The 20941-nt window shown below is 45.7% G+C and overlaps 1 protein-coding gene across 8 annotated transcripts in view; it reads right to left on the minus strand.

Annotated features, from left to right (window-relative positions):
- The window catches only part of AUTS2 (activator of transcription and developmental regulator AUTS2), a 1132674-nt gene that overhangs the window by 754199 nt on the left and 357534 nt on the right, over window positions 1-20941 (minus strand). The window lies entirely within an intron of this gene.

Genomic DNA, 20941 nt, shown 5'->3' on the forward strand with positions numbered 1-20941 from the left:
ACGCTCTCTCGCATGTAAGCTGTGATTGCTATGGTTGGAATGGCCACCAGGGAACCTGTACTTTTACCTCTTTCCTCTTCTTCCAAAAGAGCTCCCTCTTCCCCGTCCACACACACCTTTTTGCGAAAGAGCTTCTTCCTCGTAGAATGAGGATTACCAATGCCAGAAAAACCCCTCTGTTCTTTCGATTTTCTTGTGGAAGAACACAATTACAGTATGGATGTTCCTCAAGTTTTGTCAGAAAAATGGTCGTTTTTCCGACGTGTAGACATACCCTAAGTGACTTGCCCACAGTCACATAGCAAGTCTGTGGCAAGCGAGGGAAGTAGAGCCATATTTTTAAGTCCTAGTCTAGGGCCTAAGGTATAAGATCATTTGTCTTCTTTATTAAATAATTCTTTCTTTCTTCAAAACACTAAATTTAGTGGTCAGTTTTAAATACAGCGTCTGCTTTTGTGGTTAATTTTGTGCCTGCCATCCAATGTGAATTTAAAGATTATCATGTTAAATATTCTGCAAATCAGACTGATGATTTCAGTACAAAATGATTTGTTCCTGCAATTGTATTAAGTCAGATGAAGCCATTAGTCTTATAACTGTTATTGTTTGTACCTAAAAATGGACTGCAGGCCCAAAATTGCTTCCCACCCACAAAATATATAAAAATAGGCTGGGGTAAAACCCAGATAAAAACAGACCGTACATGTTAATATTCCCTGCCAGAAAAAGGTGATCTTACTGCAGATAAGACAGGCTAGTGTATGAAATACATGCTGTAATGACCGAGTCCACTGAGGTGTGTGTAAGGGACGTAAATGCGCAGCCTCCACCGAACTGAATGAAAGTTGTGACTCTAAAAACAGTAAGTGTGTCTGAAAATTTCAGCCTCTGTTGGTTTATCAAAAGTGACGAGGAGTCCTGTGGCACCTTATAGACTAACTGAAGTGTAGGAGCATAAGCTTTCGTGGGCAAAGACCCACTTCGTCAGATGCATGAGTCACATGTTGGTTTATCAGAAATTACAGAAAAGATCGGCATGACACTTACTAACTCCAATAAGGCAACAGAAGAATTCAAACAGCAAGTGTAAGTGAAAACCAGATGAAACCAGAGCAGTTTAAAATGTGTCCATTTCTGGATTCTTCATGCAGTAGAAGCCACCACCTGAAGTGGAAAATAGATAAATGGACCAGAGTGTGGCTAGGCCGTACACAGGTGTGCCAGGGAGGGGGCAGCACAGGGAGCCTCTCAGGCTACACCTAGACTGCAGACTTCTAGATATCTTCCAAAAAAACTTCTTCCGAAAGAGAGCGTCCACACAGCAAAAGAGCATTGAAAAAGTGAACTGCTTTTTCAAAAGATAGTGTCCACATTGAATGGATGCTCTCTTGCATGTAAGCTGTGATTACTATAGAGGGAATGGCCACCAGGGCACCTGTGCTTTTTCCTCTTTCCTCTTCTTTCGAAAGAACTCCCTCTTCCCCATCTACACATGCCTTTTTTTGAAAGAGCTCTTGTGCAAAAAGGCTCCTTCCTCGTAGGAAGAGGTTTACCGCTGTCAGGAAAGCTCCTGCGTTCTTTCGACTTTCTCTCGAAAGAACGCAATTGCAGTGTGGACGTAAGTGTAGGTTTTCTCGGAAAATGGCCGTTTTTCCAGAAAAACTCTGCAGTGTAGATATACCCTCAGTCTCCACCCTACATCTCTGCATAAAGGACTGCCATTATTGCAATCTCTGCACCACCTCATGCTCCCTGCTATCATCAACGAGGCAATTATCCACCCCACCTGGGGTAGGCCAAAGCCATATACGCACCCTCCCAAATGCCAGTGTCCACAAAGAACAGCATATTCTTCTCCCCCCTCTTGTGAGGCGTAGCAGCGCCTGGACCTTCGGGAGGGACTGTACCTGAGCCACAGTATCTCTTGCTCCGTTTGCGGTAGCATAGCCCCACATTATCCCCAGCGTGGGACTGTGGCTGAAAGCAACAACTGAGTCTTGGATTCAGGACTCTGGAGACAACCAGCCGGTGGCTCAGTGACATCTTGCAAGATCTAGAGCTCCTGAGCCATGAAAGACAGCACTAGGATTTTATTCTCATCCCAGCACACTTGAGTACCATAGGCTGACAACTCTAGAGACCTTTCATTAGCCCAGGGCAATCACAGAACGGGTAACAGAAATGCAAGCTTCTCCAGCTGACCTAGGTGGAGTGGCTACAGGCCACAGTAGAGCAGATCCCTTGCCATCTTTCAATCTTTCACACCGCTGCTGAAACAACCAGTGAAGACACCAATTAGCACCAATCCAGTCCGACTGTTGCTTACGTGCGCAGACAGCTACACAAACTACACACAGAGAATACGACGGCTTAATTTTAAACATAACATTTATCTTCATGACTTGAGAACAGCATGATCATTTATTTCAACGCTCCCTGTGTCAGCATTTTGTCGGCAATGTATTTGTGTTTCATATTTAATACAGCTATTGTCTAAACAGTTCATTATACAATAGCTTAGCTTCAGCTAGGCAATTCATCTTCACTTGTTAAGGGAATTGTCACTGCGCAAACAAAACATTTGTTACAAATTCATCCCTTAATACATGAAAACATCCATGTCCAAAATTATGCTCTTCTGTATCTCTCTCATACGTCCAACAACAAGATGGACTTATTTACTGTGTAGAACTACCGGTGTACAACTAGAACCCATATGTGGCTTTTTCTGCAGGTAGATGTCTTTCAGCTTAATATCTGCAACTGTCCTGAACTACAGAGCTTCCTTCAGAGTTATTAAGTGGGTATTGCCCTATTCCAGTGTAGTATGGAATCTGGGGTAGGGTAAAAGAATGGAGGTTGCTTATTTTCTAGGTTCCTTTTTAACAGGCTGTGGCGGGCCACCCCCGCCTACCCTCTTAAGTCCAAGGTCCTCTGGCCTGAGTCCGAAGCACAATCCACATCCGGCCCTTTTTGGCAAGGCCAAGGCTCTCCGGCCTGAGTCCACAACACAGTTTAGGGTTGTAGCGGGAACGCACCCCAGGTAGGGGGACCCGGGCCCACCCTACTCCACCGGTTCCCGGCCCAGGGCCCTGTGAGCGACCGGGTAGCAGGTCACTCCCTCGGTGGGGCAATCCAGCCAAAATACACCGAGGTTCTGCCCTCTGCTGCCCTGGGCCACTTCCTACCTGGTTCCCTGGGGTTCCTTCCCCTGTACTCGCCCAGCTTGCTGCGACCTCCGGACCGACATCTCCTCGGCAGGCAGTCCCTGGGTTGCACCAGCTCGCCTCCGCGTCCCCCCCGGTCTCTCCTGGAGTCTCCGGCAACAGCTGTGCGGGCGCCCCCTTCACAGGTCCGTCTCCCCAGACTGAGTCCTTCCCCAGGCTTTTATAGTGGAGCTACAGCCCAGGTATGCTCGGTAGGGCTCGGGGGAGGGGCCTCTGCAGCCAGGTAACCCTGGCTGGACCCTGTAGGTTCAGTGAGGGCTGCCTCGCCCTGTCACACAGGTCATTGGTCCAAGTTTATTTACACACCCTAATAATCCTTTACTATATATCACTCCATCTGGTGTGTGACATTTTCACCATTCCCACAGAGAGGCATCTTAGATTTGACTCTGAAGATGCTTTTAAAAACAGCATACAACTCCAGCCCAAACAGCATATTTTTTTTCATTTGTGCCAGCATTCCCTGCCTGCTCCTGCCCCGGGGGTAAAGGAAAAAGACAATGATCGGAAAAGCTTACCCTGCTACACATCCCTTTGGTAGCTACACTGGTTGGAGAGTTGCTGGGATTTATGAAGCTAGCCCCTGTAGTATAAAAGCACAAGAATCAATTAGCTGGGAAGACAAGCAGATGCTCCAGGAGGCCAGCTGAAAGGCTGGATCCATCTTTTATAGCTCCCTGATTCTTGTGGATGGTCTGTACTTAGCCACAAAATATGTTAAAGCGATCTAAAGGTTCAAAGGGCATGCCTCCCTTCCAAAGGGCCCTAGGAACTGAGAAGAGGCACCTACCTCAGCTCTAAACCTGCTGTGAACACAACCACCACACTCAACAAATTCTCAGCTTATTGCATCTGTTTTTTTGGCTGCTTGCCACTGCCAGAAAAGGAAAGAATCTGGCCTTATTTTACCAAAGTTGCATTTATACCTTCCAGACAATAACATGGGGCATGAGTGTTACAAATCTGGAAAGTAAACTATATAACAACCAGCATGCTGCCATCCCCACCAAACCTTGCAAGAATGATTGTTCAGATGCTAGGATAGGGTAACAACATTTCAGACGTCATACGTGGATTCTAAATCATCACTAAAACCAGTGACCGCTGGAAATTTATTAGAAGCAGAGGGCAAAGGTACAAGTTCTGCAAAAGTGCAAACATTTCCAAAGTGCACAGGTGTTTGGAATACCTCAACCCAGGAGATTTGATTTAGTTTAAAATAATTCCAAATTATGAGGTCTCTATTACCTGCCAGTGGAGATGGCCAATTCCCCAAGATTTAGACTAGACCGTCATCAATTCAGATGGATTTCACAGCAGCCGTGTTTCCAAGAAGCATTTCTGTTCCAGAACAAATCCAAACTTATGCCAGCTCGTCTTTGCCCGAGCTCCTTTACGTACCTAGAAGGCACCAAGCTTGGTGCAGGGGCTGTCAAGGAGTGGTGCCAAAATGAGTGGGAATTTAAAAACAAAAACAGATTTGTCTCAGATACAATGTGCTAAACACACCAGGATTCCAGTATCCTCAGGGGACTCAGATTACAGGGTACATTTGATTCACATGAAGGCCTAAGGAGAACCCTCACTGTTCTGGTTCATGTAGAACAATGTGGGATCTTGTGTCTGTCATTAATAGGATAACAATCCTTTCTGGTTCCTTTTAACCATGCTCTTCCATCAACACCATCTGTTCCTTCATCTTGAGAGCTGTCTGAAAATCTCTTCACAAACATGCTGCTGTCAAATCATACTTATGTTTATACTTGAAAAAGGAAACTGGTTTAAATCCAAACAGGTTGGAAATATTTGAATGCTATTAGGATTTGATAGCTGTGTAGAGGCATATATAAAATTAGCTGGTGTCCAATGTACAGTGAGTGTATTAATGCGCCCAGTACAGTAAAACTCCAATAGTCCGGCATCCAATTGTACGGCACTCCCCATAGTCCGGCATCAAAATGGCAAGCGCCTAGTGAATGAGTTTCAGCAAAAAAGAGTCAATGCAGCAGCAGCAGCTGAACCGAGCAAAAAGGGTAAAAAGGGTTAAAAAATAAAACATTACAGTATACTGTATCCAGTATGTACAATAAAAAGGGCTAAAATACTTTATATACAGTATATACTGGATACAGTGTATATATATATATATATATATATATATATATATATATATATATAAACATCTTATAGTATCTCCTGATAGTCCAGCATATTTGATAATCCGGCACCACCTAGGTCCCAAAGGTTCCGGATTATTGGAAGACTACAGTAATTGTAACCAGAACCATTGATGGCAAACTCAGCAGAGAGATCAAGGATGAAATGGGTGTAGAGACCAAATTTATCTCTGAACCCCCTAGAAATGGACCATTGAGGGTGGTTCCATGTCACACTGCTAGTTGGGGGTGGGGGAAGGAGAAAGCAGGCACCTCCCATCACTGTGTGTTTGTTTTATGGAAGGAGGGCTTTTATCCCCAATTGTGGAATCCAACACTTTTGTATTTATTTAATCCCATCTCTGCCCACTCAACACTCATGCCTTGGTATAATTTATTGCAGCCATACCAACCTGAGTGTTGCCTCACAGCACAGGTTTTAAAAGCTCTCTTTCTTAAAGACACTGCAAAGCAATTCCAAAAACCAGTAATTTCTTTCATTCCTGAATTTGTCACTCTTGCTCATGTCAGAAATCTTCCAGAGTGGGAAGTTACAACTCCCAGAGCAACCGCAGGTACCTCAGGATATATACCAGACAGAAGAACGCTTTCACAGAAAAAAAGCAAAACAAAACAAGCAAGCACTGGTTCCCAGTTCAAAGGGTATCTAGAACACATTTTAGGTGATGAAGCAAAAAGGCTAGATTGAAAAGCCATCTTTTCTCACGAAATACTGATGCAGAGAGCAGGGATGGGAGCACATTACATTCACAAGTAAGCTAACTTTTCTAGATGAAATTAAGGCTGAGGAATAACCATACATCTTAAAGGTTCAAAGGGTGGGAAATAAAGTTTAAAGAAAGAAATATAACATCACTAAATTCACATATTCAATGACAAGAGACAGACTGGCCACATCTATACCAAGAATGGTTAATTAAAGCCAGCCTCCCAATTGTTCACAATAAGTCGCTTCTGACATACTTGGTTACATCTTGGAAAACCACTTACATGACATAAGGGACTGCACCACGATGCCACGTTTTAAGATACTATAGGCACTCTTTCTCAGAGGAGCTGAGCACACACAGCCCTTGTGCATATCACAAGTTACACAAGTTTATACTGGGGTAAATTTGGCTCTCTGTATCTCTTCCTCCACTAGTAAAAAGAGAAGAATCTCAGGGTATGTCTAAACGACAGGGTTTTGTCGACAAAAGTGGACTTTTGTCGACAAAACTATACCTGCTCTACACTACCGCCGAGTTCTGTCAACAGTAAGTCGACAGAACGTAACAGTTTTGTCGATGGCGGTAAACCTCATTCTATGAGGAAAACACCTTTTTTCGACAGAGTTATGTCGAAAAAAGGCGCTATTGCATCCACATTGTGCTTTTTCAAAAGAGAGCGTCTAGACTCCCTGTCGAAAAAGGAGCTTGCTTTGTCAACAGAACTGGCTGTAGTCTAGATGCTCTTTTTCGACAGAGGCTTTGTCGAAAAAAGCCTGTAGTCTAGACATACCCTCAGTGGGGTATTTGTGAAGGTCAATAAATGCTTATAAAGAGCTTGGAGTTCAGATACAAGGTGCTACAGACATGTTCTAGACATAACTTTTATTACTACTACAAACCAAGACTTCCCATTTGCTTTTTGTTCTTAGTAAAACAAAAAGGCAGCATGTCTAGTGGTTAGAGCATGACCATCCAACGACCTGGATTCAGTGCCAGACTACTGCTGGCTTGTAGTGTGACTGTACGGTGGGGGGTTTCAAACTTTTTTTCTCAAGACCCAGTTGAAGACACTTGTTGATGGTACAACCCAACATAATTTCACGAGAGCGTGGACTCCAGCGTGTGGCTGAGGAGGAGAGCTTTGGCATGCAGGAGGGGGCTCTGGCTTTGGGAGTGTCAGTGCTGGGGCAGCAGGAGCTCCCGGTTAGCAGTGTAGCAGGGGGGCTAAGGCATCTTCCTGCCTCTCTCGGCAGTGCAGACCATGCTCTGCCCCAGAAGCAGCCAGCAGCAGTGCCCAGCTGATGGGAGTGCGGAGCTAGTGCTCAGGGCAGAGCAGTGCACTCTCTCCTCCCCCACCATGGAGCCCAGCCTGCTGAGAGTCGCTTTTAGGGCATAGCACAGTCTGCGGTGCCAGGACAGCCGGGTCATTGCCTGAGCCCCCCAACTGCACATCTGATCTCCCCTGCAGCAGCAACAAGACCCAGTGCCTAACATTCCACCACCCAGTATTAATAATAAACAAAACAACCCCCTTTATTTGGAAATAAATTAATGGAGATTGCCTATCTCCTAGAACTGGAAGGGACCTTGAAAGGTCATTGAGTCCAGTCCCCTGCCTTCACAGCAGGACCAAGTACTATCCCTGACAAATTTTTGCCCCAAATCCCTAACTGGCCTCTGCAAGGATTGAACTCACAACCCTGAATTTAGCAAGCCAATGCTCAACCCACTGAGCTATCCCTCCCCAATAATGCTCTCCAATAATAAGCGGAATGTCCACACTGCCAAGCCCGTTATTTCAAAAGAAAGGGCTGGTTGTTTCAAAATCTGTACTCCTGCTTTCCTAGGGGAATGAGCTTACTTCAAAATAGTTATTTCAGGAGTTATTATTTAGAATTTAATTATTTCAAGATCATTTCCTAATGTAGACGCGCCCGCAGAGATTTCCGCACACAGGCAGAATGCTCACAAGTCATTTTAATCTAGAGTGAAGGCTGGTTTTGCACATGGAGAGCAACCAATCCAGCTGACCCGAGTGTAGACTGTAGCTTTGTATGTACAGAAGCACGAATGCAGATACGCCTGAAGCCCTAGATGTACAACAGCCCACGGTGGCAAAAAAATCAGCTGAACCTGCATAGAGAATGCTCCCGTGTGTGTACACACGCACGTGCAATGCACACACACACAGTACCATACAAGATGACAGATTATATAATATAAAACTACAAAGCAACTTGCCAGTTTTAACTTATGTTGCCATTTAACGTCAGAGTTATTATAATGAATGTGAAGTCTCCCTTTAAAAATGAGGTTATGTTCTTTAATATTCATTGACTTCTAGCTTGCTTCCCACACACAACACATTATTTACTCTACAGTGGCTCGGTGCATCAATTATGGTAATACTTTGCAAATAACACTTGCATTATCGCAAAATGAGCGTGGTTACTTAGCACTAGCCAAACCATCCCTCTGGAAAACTGTCACAAACATATGTATCATATATCTCCACTTAAACAGTTCAGACATTGTACCAGTTTATTAACAAAGATTCCACGTTTTTTAACTCATCTTTCTGAGCACAAATGGGGTTATAGCCTAAGTTGCCTCTTCTCTTTGCTTATTTGGTTCACAGCTGGGTTAATACTTTTAGATCCAGGGACAATGCATCTATTACATCAGCATATTCTTATACAGCCAGGATAGCTAAGCACCAATGGCTCTTGATTAATTTTTCAGTTCAGCTCCTTAAGCCAAATTCTTGTCTCAGTGATATCATGGTAAAAAAGTTCCTAACCTGTCTGTGTAATTGTTGTTCTTCGAGAGGTGTTGCATATGACCACTGTACTTCAGGTGTACGTGCAAGTTGGAGATTTCCCCCCAAGCAGTACCCAATAGTGCAGGTGTGCCTTCAACTGTGTCAACTGATTTTTTTGCTGCCAGGGGCTGTTCTACATCTAGGGTTCCAGGCGTATCTGCATACATGCTTCTGTACATACAAAGCTACAGTCTGCACATGGGTCAGCTGGACTGGATGCTCTCCATGTGCAAAACCAGTTTTCTAGGGCAGAGTTGCTGGAGATTTCTCTTAGTTCCTTCATATTGGACAGACTCCGACCAAGGAGAAGTAGAGTGGGTCAGGAAGTGGACCTGCGCAATGCATCTCAAAGAGTAACAGTTACAGAACAGGTAGTAATAGATTTTTCTTCTTTGACTATTTACAAATGGCCCACTCCACTACTGGTAACTCTAAAAAAAAAAAAACCCTTAAAAAACAATGAATAGTCTAGTAGCACCTTAAAGACTAACCAAACATGTCGATGGTATCATGAGCTTTCGTGGGCACAACCCACTTCTTCAGTTGACTGCAGTATTAGAAGTCCAGATCCAAGAATAAATAACAGAAGGAGGGAGGGAAAGGGGAGGAGACTGAGTAAATTGTTCAAGAAGTTATAAGAGACTGATAAGAACAATTTGCACCTCCATTGGTTGGTTGGTTGGTTGGTTGATTAAGTCATTAGGATGTGGAAGGTAGTGTGTGAGCCAGCCAATATCTCTGTTCATTCCATTCACATAAGAATTAAACTTGCAAATGAAATTAAGTTCCAACCCTGGCCTGTGTTTTTGGCTTGTAGAATTGGCCTGAAACAACATGAGTTGTTTAAGTTTTTCCTGTTACAGACTAACTCGGCTACCCCTCTGAAGCTAGTAACTCACAGGCAGTTTAAACCAGAGATGGGTTTGAATGCAAACTTCTGCATCATGATTAGAAGGTGTTCTCATTCTGTCGGGCACCGTCTGGTTACCTTGGTAAAGAAAGAAGATACAAACTTGCTTTCCTTAAGACTACAGCCATCACTACCATGCATTTTGTAAATACTTGTGGGACTGCAGATAGGCCAAACCACAGACTTTAAATTGATGAGTGGTGTTGATCAGAAATCTCCTAGGTCTTTGTTGGATAACCACATGGAAATACAACAACGCTTCGAGTAGAGGGCAGCATAACAGTCACCAGAATCTAACTAGGGGACGATAGAAGTTGAAGTGTCCATGAAAAACATCATTTTCTTTATACATGTATTCAAATTTTGCAAGTCTAGGAAGGGTTTTCAGCTTGAGATCATGTATTCAGTCACTTGTTTGGAGGAAGCAATGTTGTAGCACAGATCTCTATACAAGATGAAACCCTGGCTGAAATCGTCTGTGTTGAGACTGGAAGGCCTTTCAAACTGTCAGCTACTGAAATGAACAGCTCTGATGATGATACAAAACCCCTAATTCTGTCCAAATAAAAATCCAAAGCCCTTTAGACATCCAGGATATTTGGACCAGAGCACCTTTTCAACTTTCGGAGGACAGGGCTTAGGAAAGACTGTCATTAAGTATATGGCTTACTGAGGTGGAATTCCAAAACTACATTAAACCGGAATTTCAGATGCAGATGAAGTACACTTTATCCTTACAAAAACATCATGTAAGGATGGCCATCTCACACCACTCATAACTCAATCACTTCTTATATTGCTAACAGCTACCAACAATGCTACTTTTATAGTTAGGTTCACTAAGGAATAGGTAGCCATCAGTTCAAGGGTGGATTCATCAATGCTGCCGACACCATATTTAACTTCCAGGTAGGAATGGGATCCATGACAAGGACTTATACAGACTGTGAACACTCAGATGTTAAGGACTAGTTGACCATCCGATGAGCAAAAGATTATCGGATAGAGGCAGCAAAAGAGGGGGTACTTCAAAGTGGTAGCACCGCATGGAGCCCATGGTCAGCTCTTTGCAGCGCTGCCCATTGAAATGAGAGGGGGCGTTTCAAAGGGACAGCACTGCACAGCTGATCCCCAGTTCAGCTGTGCAGCACTGCCCCTTTGAAACACCGCCATGGTGTTTCGAAGCAGTAGCACCACATGGAGCCCAGGGTCAGCTGGGGAGCTGATACCGGGCTCTGCGCAGCATTTCCGTGGAACCCAGGATCAGCTGGAGAGTCCCTAGCTGACCCCAGGTTCTGGGAACATGCTGCGTGGAACCCAGGGTCATCCTGGACCCCGTGTGACATTTCCACGGAACCCGGGATCAGCTGGAGAGTCTTCAGCTGACCCCAGATTCTGGGGAAATGCCGTGTGGAAATTCCACAGGGAGCCCGGGATCAGCTGGGGAGTCCCCAGCTAACCCTGGGCTCCGCTTCAAAGTAGCAGCGCAGCACAGAGCCTGGGGTCAGTGGGGGGGACGACTCTAAGTCCCTTTTAACCGCAGGCTCCATGAGGGCGCTTCCGCTTTGAAATGCCCAAGAGCCCCCACTGGCCCCAGACTGCACGCAAAGTTCTGCATTCCTCCTTTGAAATACCCAAGAGCCCCACCAGGGGCATTTCAAAGGAGGAATGTGGAAGTGCCTATTAGCTAGTAGAGTAGTCGATGGAAATTAGCATCGATGGAAAGTAGTCGATGGAAAGTAGCAGGAAATTCCATCGACTGCTCGACTAGTAAAATAATCATTAGTTAACATCCTTAGTGCACACCAATTAGGCATCTGATTGACATATTATTGGAGAACACTGAGCAGCCCACAATGGTGGATGGACACTGACGCTTTGACAGCTGAACTCTGATGGAGCTAAGTGATAGGCTCTACTGTTTCTAGTGGAACAAACAGTCCAAAATGTGTTTGCACCAGCCCCTGCTGCACGGGGAGTGACTGGGGATAGGATCACACCCTTCGGCTTTGACCAAAACCAATATCATTTCTACAGTAACAGGTAACTGTAGCTAGTAGATGGCTTCCTGATATTCAGGAGAATGTTTTGCATGTTTGCTGAACATTATCCGTCTTGAGACAAACTGTGACGTTCATCTGCAAGCCATGAGATGGAGCGTGACAACACTTGGATCCTTGACCTTCTACAGAAGCACAGCTCCTTTGAAGAAAGGTGCTTTGATGTTCTATGCATCTTCCTGGGCATCAGAGAAGGGAATGTCTGGAGGGAAACACCAGAGCTAGAAGTCCTCAGTGCATGCCCTGAGGATGAAGGCTCAGAAGCCAAGGCAGACACAGGGTTCGCTTTCATGATGAAGTAGCACAGTCTCACCTCTACCCTTGTTTAGTCCAGAGTTTGAACTCACTATAGACCTGGCAACAGACTTGACCGAGGCACAGTAGGCATCTGGAATTCAGGTCATTCATAAGTGCAGACTTTTTTGCAACTGGTGCAAAGCTTGAAACCCAGAGACCAAGACATAGCAGATCTTGGCTAGTGGCACACTTTGGGCATCAGAGCCCTCTTATACAAAGACCGAGTAACAACAAAAAAGAAAGCCTACGTGAATTTACACTAATAAGTACCACTAGCCATTTACAGACAGGAGATAATCCCCTTGCAGTGGGAGAAAAATCCCAGTAGCAAACCCAGGTGCTCTCACTCCCTCTGATGAACAGTAAAAAGGAAATGAAGGTGGTCTTGGGCAGTGCTGAGGGTGCATGCACTTCCTCGACAGGAATCACTTTGGGAAAAATCTCTGACTCCGGTGCAGCTGGCGTGCACACACCTAAAGTGGAATGGACATGTGCAATCATAGAAGAAAATAATTATTTGTATTATAGCAGAACTTAGAGACCCCACTCAAGAATTGGGGGTCCACTAGCCTTCAAACTTAGATAAAAAGTAAGCCCAGCTCTATCCAGAGTAGTCCCACTGCAAGCAAAATGACTCTGGACCTACATTTGTGCAACCCAATAGAATCAGGCACTCACTCTCACTGTGGTTATAGACACTTGTCTGACAATGTAAGAAATGCAATTGTTTTAGCAATGAACTAATCGGAATTTAATGTTGTGGGTGTGATACAGAAGGACACATGAACTGTGTTCTACTGCAGGCAATGTGCAATAGGAATCCTTTTTTCTTCTATTTGCAGCATTCCTCATACTCAAAATGGGGAATTGTTGAAACTAAAGACTGAATTGTTAAATGGCAAGGTTTTGTTTGCGGGGGGGAGGGAGGAATTGGAGAAAAGCTTCCATAGTAGTCATACTTTTTTCTTCTAGAGTTGATCAATCCAGAAGTTGACCCTGTGAGATTCACACCGTCATTTCCTCTCTCATCCACACAACTTCCCTTCCAGTCTGACCAGAAGAGAAGAAATGCACGGAATATGCCCACGATAAAGAAAAAGAGAAATTCACAGCAGTAGAGCAATGTTAATAAAGACTCTTCTTCCATAAGCTACTGAAGTGCAGCTTGGACAAACCAATTGCCTATCCTGTCTGACCTCAGTGGATAGTCCGGGATATAGTGTTACATTCACGTCAGCTATATAGCATTACCAGCTTTAATATGAAGACTTGGAAAACGGAGTGCAGACAGTCTAATACAGACGGCGTTTTGTCTGTCCAAATGGGTATCGGCAGGATTCCGCATTGTGGACTGTATTTTAATTTGAACTGGTAATGAAATGTGAGGAGCGACTCTAGATTGCTCAGTGCTAGGGATGCCAACTTTCTAATTGCAGAATAGCAAACACCCACCCTTTCCTTCCTGCTCCCTCCTTTGCTTGCTCTCCCCTGCCCTCTCTTATTTTCGCCAGGCTGAGGCAGAGGGTTGGAGGGAGGAGAGGCTCTGGGGTGGGGCAGGGGACTGGGATGCAGGGAAGGTGAAGGTTCCGGCTGCAGGTGCTGGCCCCGAGGTGGGGTCAGGGAAGAGGGTTCTGAGTGCAAAAAGGGGGCAGGGGATCTGTGGCCAACCAGACTTTTAGTGGCCCTGTCACCAGAGCTAACCAGAGGTGCCAGGGTCCCTTTTTGACTAGGCATGCCAGTCAAATGCTCGGTGCTTGGCAGCCCTACTTAGGGCTGGTGTATACCACTGCGGTGAGTCAGCCTCAGTTACACTACCTCAGTCATATGAATCATTTAACTGAAGTTGACATAGGTTAGGACAATTTTCCGAGGTGCATACACTGGACTGTGTCAAGAGGAGTCACTCCCTTCCTGACTTGCCTGTCTCATTTCAGGGGGCTGTAGCACTGCAGTCAATGGGAGAGCACTCTGCCACTGACATAGCGGATCTTCACAAAACCCGCTAAATTGACACTGCTGCATTGATTGCACTGGTAAGTGTAGACATGGCCTAGATGTAGCCCAGGTCAAAATAAATTAAGGTAACGACCCTGCAATAATTCTTTGGTAACCTAAGAGTTACTCATCTCTAGCCAGTTCCTCCATTTGGGAACCCCTGTCATAGTTAATTTGACTCAATTGACCATGGATGCTGAAAATGTCACCTCTGAAAACCAAGACCAAAGTGTACATACACAACAGTCTCCTATCTGTATATTTTAAAATATAATTTCTGCAAAACTCTGTGAACCTTTCCATGGTAAGCATGGGAGAGGTCCTGGGATGCGGGAGAGGTTAGGTATTCTTGTGGCGTGCTCGAGATTTAAATGATAGTTTGCTGAAACAATGGTAAAATGCAACAGAAGTGGCTTTAAAATATTCTGGCCTATGGGTCTTACATTGTATTTCCATATCGCCACACTACTTGACCAAATCTATCACTTTTGCCTTTGATTTGGGCAATACAGCAACCAAATTATGTTGAATAAACCTAGGGGGGCGTCTTTTGTGAAAGACTCCAAAGCTTGGTTTGGGTTTTCAGAGTCCCGCCTCCATAGAACCGGTTTGATTGTTTTAAGAGGTAAGGGAATAGGTTGACAGCTCTTGACAAGGCCAAATCAACGTGTCGTACAGAGAATAGCCGAGGTCAGACTGATTTTGCGAGCTGGGAGGAGCCACAACTGCATACTGTAAAAAGAGTGAGTTCAGCAGCGTGGCTCTGAGAAACCCCCTCTGCGACAGGTTTATTTTCCTACCTTGGGAGAGGAGGAAAAAAAGAAGGGAAAAAGAAAGGAGAAACACTCTGGAGGGGCGCACAGAGTGGCCACCCGCACATTTTAATTATTGATGCAGACAGCCTAAGCAATCTGTAAGCCATATACATAATGTATTTACTTGAAAATCCAGGCAAATCCACATGGCATTACAGAATAAACTGCAAGCTGATCTGGAAGCACTCTCTTAAGAACAGAGTAAACTGTCTCCATGCACTCAAAAATCTGTTGGGCAAATGAAAAGATTAGATTAAATGTTAATAATCCTAATGTTCTTGGTGACATTCTTTTTTGACCTAGCAGAGTGGAGAGCACAAGCGTTTTATTCTACCTCCACCGGGGTCCATCTTGTGCCATGGGATGGCTTATTTAGAGTAACGTATGGATACTGGCTCACCTCTCTCCTGAACCTTGCACAAACCATGGGCAACATTTAAGGATCAGCCCAAAAGCAGCAGATCTTTCATACAGCCAAAGTGCCACGTTAGAAAGAAAAAAAAAAGTCACTCCTTGAAACAGCCGCTTTTAGGGTTGCCAAGTGTCCGATTGTGAACTGGACAGTACAGTATTTTAGCTTTCGGGAAACAAATTGAGAAAATATAAATGAGAACATATAAATCTCTGGTATTTTCTAAATAAGATGTAATGTAGATTGTGATGTAATGTCAAGTGTGTCCAGTATTTTTGTTGAAACCGTCTGGCAACCCTGGCTGCTTTTAAGTACCAGGTTGTGGATACAGGGAGGGAAGGGGGAAATGGTGACACAGAACCAGAACATCTTTCACTTCAGGTAGTATGTGTTGCTTGTCTCGGACAGTGACTGGACCCGTGGGGAAGAATCAAATGGATTCTAAATACATTTCCCCTGCCATTTACCAAGACAGCAGAAGCGGCAGCAGATAGAATGACTGATGCTCACCCCATCCAACCATTTTGTACGTGTTTTTCAGTTTCAACGTTTAAATCTTGCTCATTAAGAAAATATGGTACACTGTAGGGCATTAAATAATTGAGTTGTTATGCATGGTAGGGAAGGGAGGGAGAGAGCAGGTACGGGAAAGGCACTTTTAACATGCAGCATCCCAGACACAGAATTCTGATTACTAATGCATGCACTGAGCTTTCGTTCCTTTGCCCACAGACTACTGCAGGCCAGAGGGCATCCGAGTGTGTGGCTGGAACAGAAGGCTGGGCCTTTGCAACACCCAGATGTTTGAGAGTCCTCCGCCGCAGGGAAGAGCCTGCTTGCAATTTTCTTCTCAAGCACCAATATGAAAACACAAACATTCAGACAAACGGACCATTCACTTCCTCCTGGCTGCTTGTAGTGGTTTCTTTAATCTTTTAAGCTTCTGGGTCTAATCCAGCAGCTGCCATCAAAAGTATTATACAACTCGAGGACACTGCAAGAAGGGGGGAATACAATGTATTTCTTGATTTGGTGTTTCTAGCCTCCTTTTCATTAAAGCATGTGCACATATTTTGTATTATAGATATGCCATACAGCTATAACTGTAAATTTAGACACACACTCTCTCTACTGTACAGAGAAGCCATCATTGATTTTTATACTGATGGATTGTCTAGTTCAGTGTTTTTCAAAGTGGTCTGCGGATCCACTCTGAGAAACCTGCTAACTGGGCACTCCTGTGGCTGTGGAGCTGGTAAACAAACAAACAGGAGCAGCCAGTTAGCAGGTTTCTCAGAGTGGGTTCGTGGACCACTGAGAAACACTGGTCTAATTATATCATCACATTTTATATAGATATACTATAGATATAGATATGATGGCATAAGTATATAGCACATGCATACGCAATATGAGGGATAGTAAGGGCATAAATGTATTATTTAGACCAGTGTTTCTTAAACTTTTTAAGACCGAGGAACGCCAAACAATTTTATGGGAACACCAAGGATTTTTTTGTTGAGCAAAAAAATAAAAAAAAGGAGGCTTGCCCCTTTAAGGGCAGCCATTCCCCAGGGAAAAGTTGTTGACAAAAAAAAAACCCCACACACAAGAAAGGAGGCTTGTCCCTCTAAGGGCAGGCATTTTGAATTCTGTTCTCTCCGCAGCACACCTCTGACTTAGGGTTGCCAGGTGTCTGGTTTTCTACAGGACAGTCCGGTTTTTGGGGCCTCTGTCCAGTAAAAAAATCCAGAAAATACCAGACATGTGCATACCAGAGGGGCAGCCCAGCCCGTGCTCTTGCACGCTGGTCAAGCGCGTGGTGGAGCCGCAGCCAGAGTCGCGCGGGACGAGAGCGCCCTAGGATCTGCACAGCCCGGGTCAGTCCTGCGCCCCGCCGGCTGATTCGCTCCTCCGCCTCCTCCTAGCCAGACGCTTGGTTGATTCTCCCCAACTTCTCCTCCCAGTCTTCCCCGGCCTGTCCCTCCCTCCCTGCCCGCCACCAGCTCTGCCTCCCGCTGGCCGGTTCCTGCTCTGGATCTTCCCCGGCCAGCCCCTCTGTACCCTCCACCAGTGGCCAGTTCTGCCCTCCTCCTCCTCCTGAGCTCCCCCAGCCAGCTCCGCCCCCGCTGGCCGCCCCCCCGATATCCCACGGCCACATCCGTTCCACCCATTCCCTCTCCCCCACCGACCAGCTCTGCTTCCCGGCAGCCCCCCATCTTCCACAGCCAGCCCCGTGGCCCCCCAAACTCCATTAGCTCTGTTTCCTGCCCCCCCTCTTCCTGGCCAGCACTGCTCCCGGCCTGGCCGGTCCCTCCCCCCCGCCCCATGAAGCGTGTCCGGTAGTTTTTTTTTTATGACTACCTAGTAACCCTAGCAGTGATCCTATCCCTGTGATTACCACAGAGATTTAAACTGAGAAGCAACTTGCTTCCCCCCCTTCATATCCCCCCCCGGCTCTCAACACCCCCAGCCTCCCAGCCCCCATGCTTACCTGGTTCTGCAAGGCTGCAGGCACCAAATGGTCTTGCTCAACAACTTTGGTCTCCCCGCCCCTTTTTTTTTCCTTCAACAGAATTTTTCCCCCGTTTTTTTCGGGGAGGGGGGGGGGACGGTATTTTTGTTTCAACCATCTGGCAACCCTAACTCTTGCTGTTGTTTTTCTTGAAGCCCCAGTATTTAAGATTGACTACATCTTAACTTCCCTTGTCAAACCCTTTTTAAAAAAATTCCTTTATTTTTAGTAGTTTATGTTAAACAAAGTACTGCACTGTATTTGCCTTTTTAACTCTGCTGCTTGTATTTCCAGTTTCAAATGAGGTGTGTGGCTGATCAGTCAGTTTGTAACTTGGAGATTCTACTGGAACTGCATAAAATATGTTAAAAATAATGCATCTTTCTTTGACACTCACAGTATAAAAGAATTAGTTAATAGCTCACTAAAAGAATCCCCCATAAAGGTTACATTTGCTGTGTGTCAAATTCAAGAAATACTCAGAAGCTCTGAACTGCTTTCAAGTTAATTTCAGAAAACAGAAGAAAACTTAGTTTGATCCAGAGACAAAATCACAAGTCAGCTGATCTACTAAAGGAATGCATTTTCTGTACATATAGACTCAACTGCACTTATTCTCTTTTGTTCACAAAACAATAGAGGTTCTTTAAGGATTCCTGTTACTGGAAAACGTCTGCTAAATGCACACTTTAAGATACGGGTCCCACAAGCAGCAATAATAAACTCAGTGAAAATTTTGGATGTAGGCAAGATCCACCACGTAGGCAGTATCTTTTAAAATTATTTCAAATGTAAGTCTCTATAATGGCATTTACTAGACTCAGGGTATGTCTACACTACAAAGTTAATTCGAACTAACAGACGTTAGTTCGAATTAACTTTAATAGGCGCTACACTAGCGCTCCGCTAGTTCGAATTTAAATCGAACTAGCGCAGCGCTTAGTTCGAACTAGGAAAACCTCATTTTACGAGGATTAAGCCTAGTTCGAACTTACTAGTTCGAATTAAGGGGTGTGTAGCCCCTAAATTCGAACTAGTGGGAGGCTAGCCCTCCCCAGGTTTCCCTGGTGGCCACTCTGACCAACACCACGGAAACTCGTCTGCCCCCCTCCCGGCCCCGGACCCCTTAAAGGGGCACGGGCTGGCTACGGTGCCCGTGCCAGGTGCAAGCCTGCCAGCACCCAGCCAGCAGACCCTGCACCTGGCACGGATCGAGCCACCCACCCGATGCCCCCCAGCCCTCCCCCTCTTCCCGGGACCAGGCTGGCGGCTCCCGGGAGCTTGCCCGGGACCACAAGAGGCGGGCACCCGCCTGGGCTAGTGCAGACATCACGGACCTCGTCCACGATCTCCGCACTAGGCACAGGAAAGTGGCCGACTAGGGCAGGAGAGCTGCCAGCCTGGCCACCCAGGAGCAGGTGTGCAAGAGAATCAAGGGGGTCCACTGAGACCCCCGACCCTGAGCCCACAATGGCCGTCCTGGGTCAGACCAAAGGTCCATCTAGCCCAGTAGCCTGTCTGCCGACAGCGGCCAACCCTAGGGACTCCGGAGGGGATGGACCGAAGACAGTGACCAAGCCATTTGTCTCGTGCCATCCCTCTCCAGCCTTCCACAAACCTTGGGCAGGGACACCACTCCTACCCCCTGGCTAATACCACTCCATGGACCCAACCTCCATCACTTGATCTCACTTCCCTTTAAATGCTGTTCTAGTTCTAGCCTTCACTGCCTCCTGCAGCAAGGAGTTCCACAGGTTGACTCTTTGCTTTGTGAAGAACAACTTTCTGTTACTAGTTTGAAGCCTGCTACCAATTCCTTTCCTTTGGTGTCCTCTAGTCCTTCTTTATGGGAACTAATGAAGAACTTTTCTGTATGCACCCTCTCCACCCAACTCCTGCTTTTAGAGACCTCTATCCTGTCCCCCCTCCGTCTCCTCTTTTCTAAGCTGAAAAGTCCCAGTCTCTTTAGCCTCTCTTCATATGGGACCTGTTCCCAACCCCTGATCATTTTAGTTGCCCTCCCCTCTCCCAGCCCCTCTCTTCCCCTCTTCCACCTCCTTTTCCCAGTCTCCCCCAGTTTTGTTCAATAAAGACAGATTCCATTTTGGAAGACACGTTATCTTTATTTTGTACATCAAGAAGAGGGGCTAGGGAAGGGTAAGTGGAAGGAGGTGAGGGAGGACTGGGCTGGCTCTGCGGGCTTCTGGGGGTGGAAGCTCTCCTGCAGCCCCCCAATTGCCCCCTCTCCTCAGATGGCAGCCTGCGGCAAGTGCAGCCGGGCTGATGGCTGAGTGGTGTGATGTGCCCAGTGTGGATAGTCCGGGCAATCCAAGCCAGGACTGCTTTGCAAGCGGGGCACCCCTGAGAACTGTCTGTCCGGGGTGGGGGTCGGGACCCTTTAAGCACAGCCCTCGGCTAGCCTGAGACAGCATCTTCACGCTCTAAGTCCTCCTCTGATGCCCTGCCGGCACTGCTTCTGGCCATCCTTAAGCCCGGTTCAGGGTCCACTTAATGTGGACATGCTAGTTCGAATTAGCAAAACGCTAATTCGAACTAGTTTTTTAGTCTGGATCCGTTAGTTCGAATTCGCTTAGTTCGAATTAACTAATTCGAACTAAGTTAGTTCGAATTAACGTTGTAGTGTAGACATACCCTCAGATAGCTGTCTGAATATGAACCAATGCGGTACTAACTTCCTGACCCTTTAGACATTTCCAATGCCTCTACAGCCGATAGTTTCACTCTGGGAAAAGCTAGCAAGACTCTGATGAATCTGATCGTTGGTTGTGATCAGGGGTACTTTTCTGAAGTGCCCTAGGTAAACATATACAAAACACAGGATAGCCCTCGAAAATAAATACCTGATCAGAGAACACCTATCCAAAGCACCAAAAAGGCAACCTGCAAGAAAGTTGATCTGTAAAAGAGATACATAAGAGAGAGACTGTTTTTGCTCACTGTTGTCACTGGTCAAATCTCAGAGGACTGAATTATAAATCAGC

The sequence above is a fragment of the Pelodiscus sinensis genome, chromosome 21 (assembly GCF_049634645.1).
Source record: "Pelodiscus sinensis isolate JC-2024 chromosome 21, ASM4963464v1, whole genome shotgun sequence".
NCBI classification, from domain to species: domain Eukaryota; kingdom Metazoa; phylum Chordata; order Testudines; family Trionychidae; genus Pelodiscus; species Pelodiscus sinensis.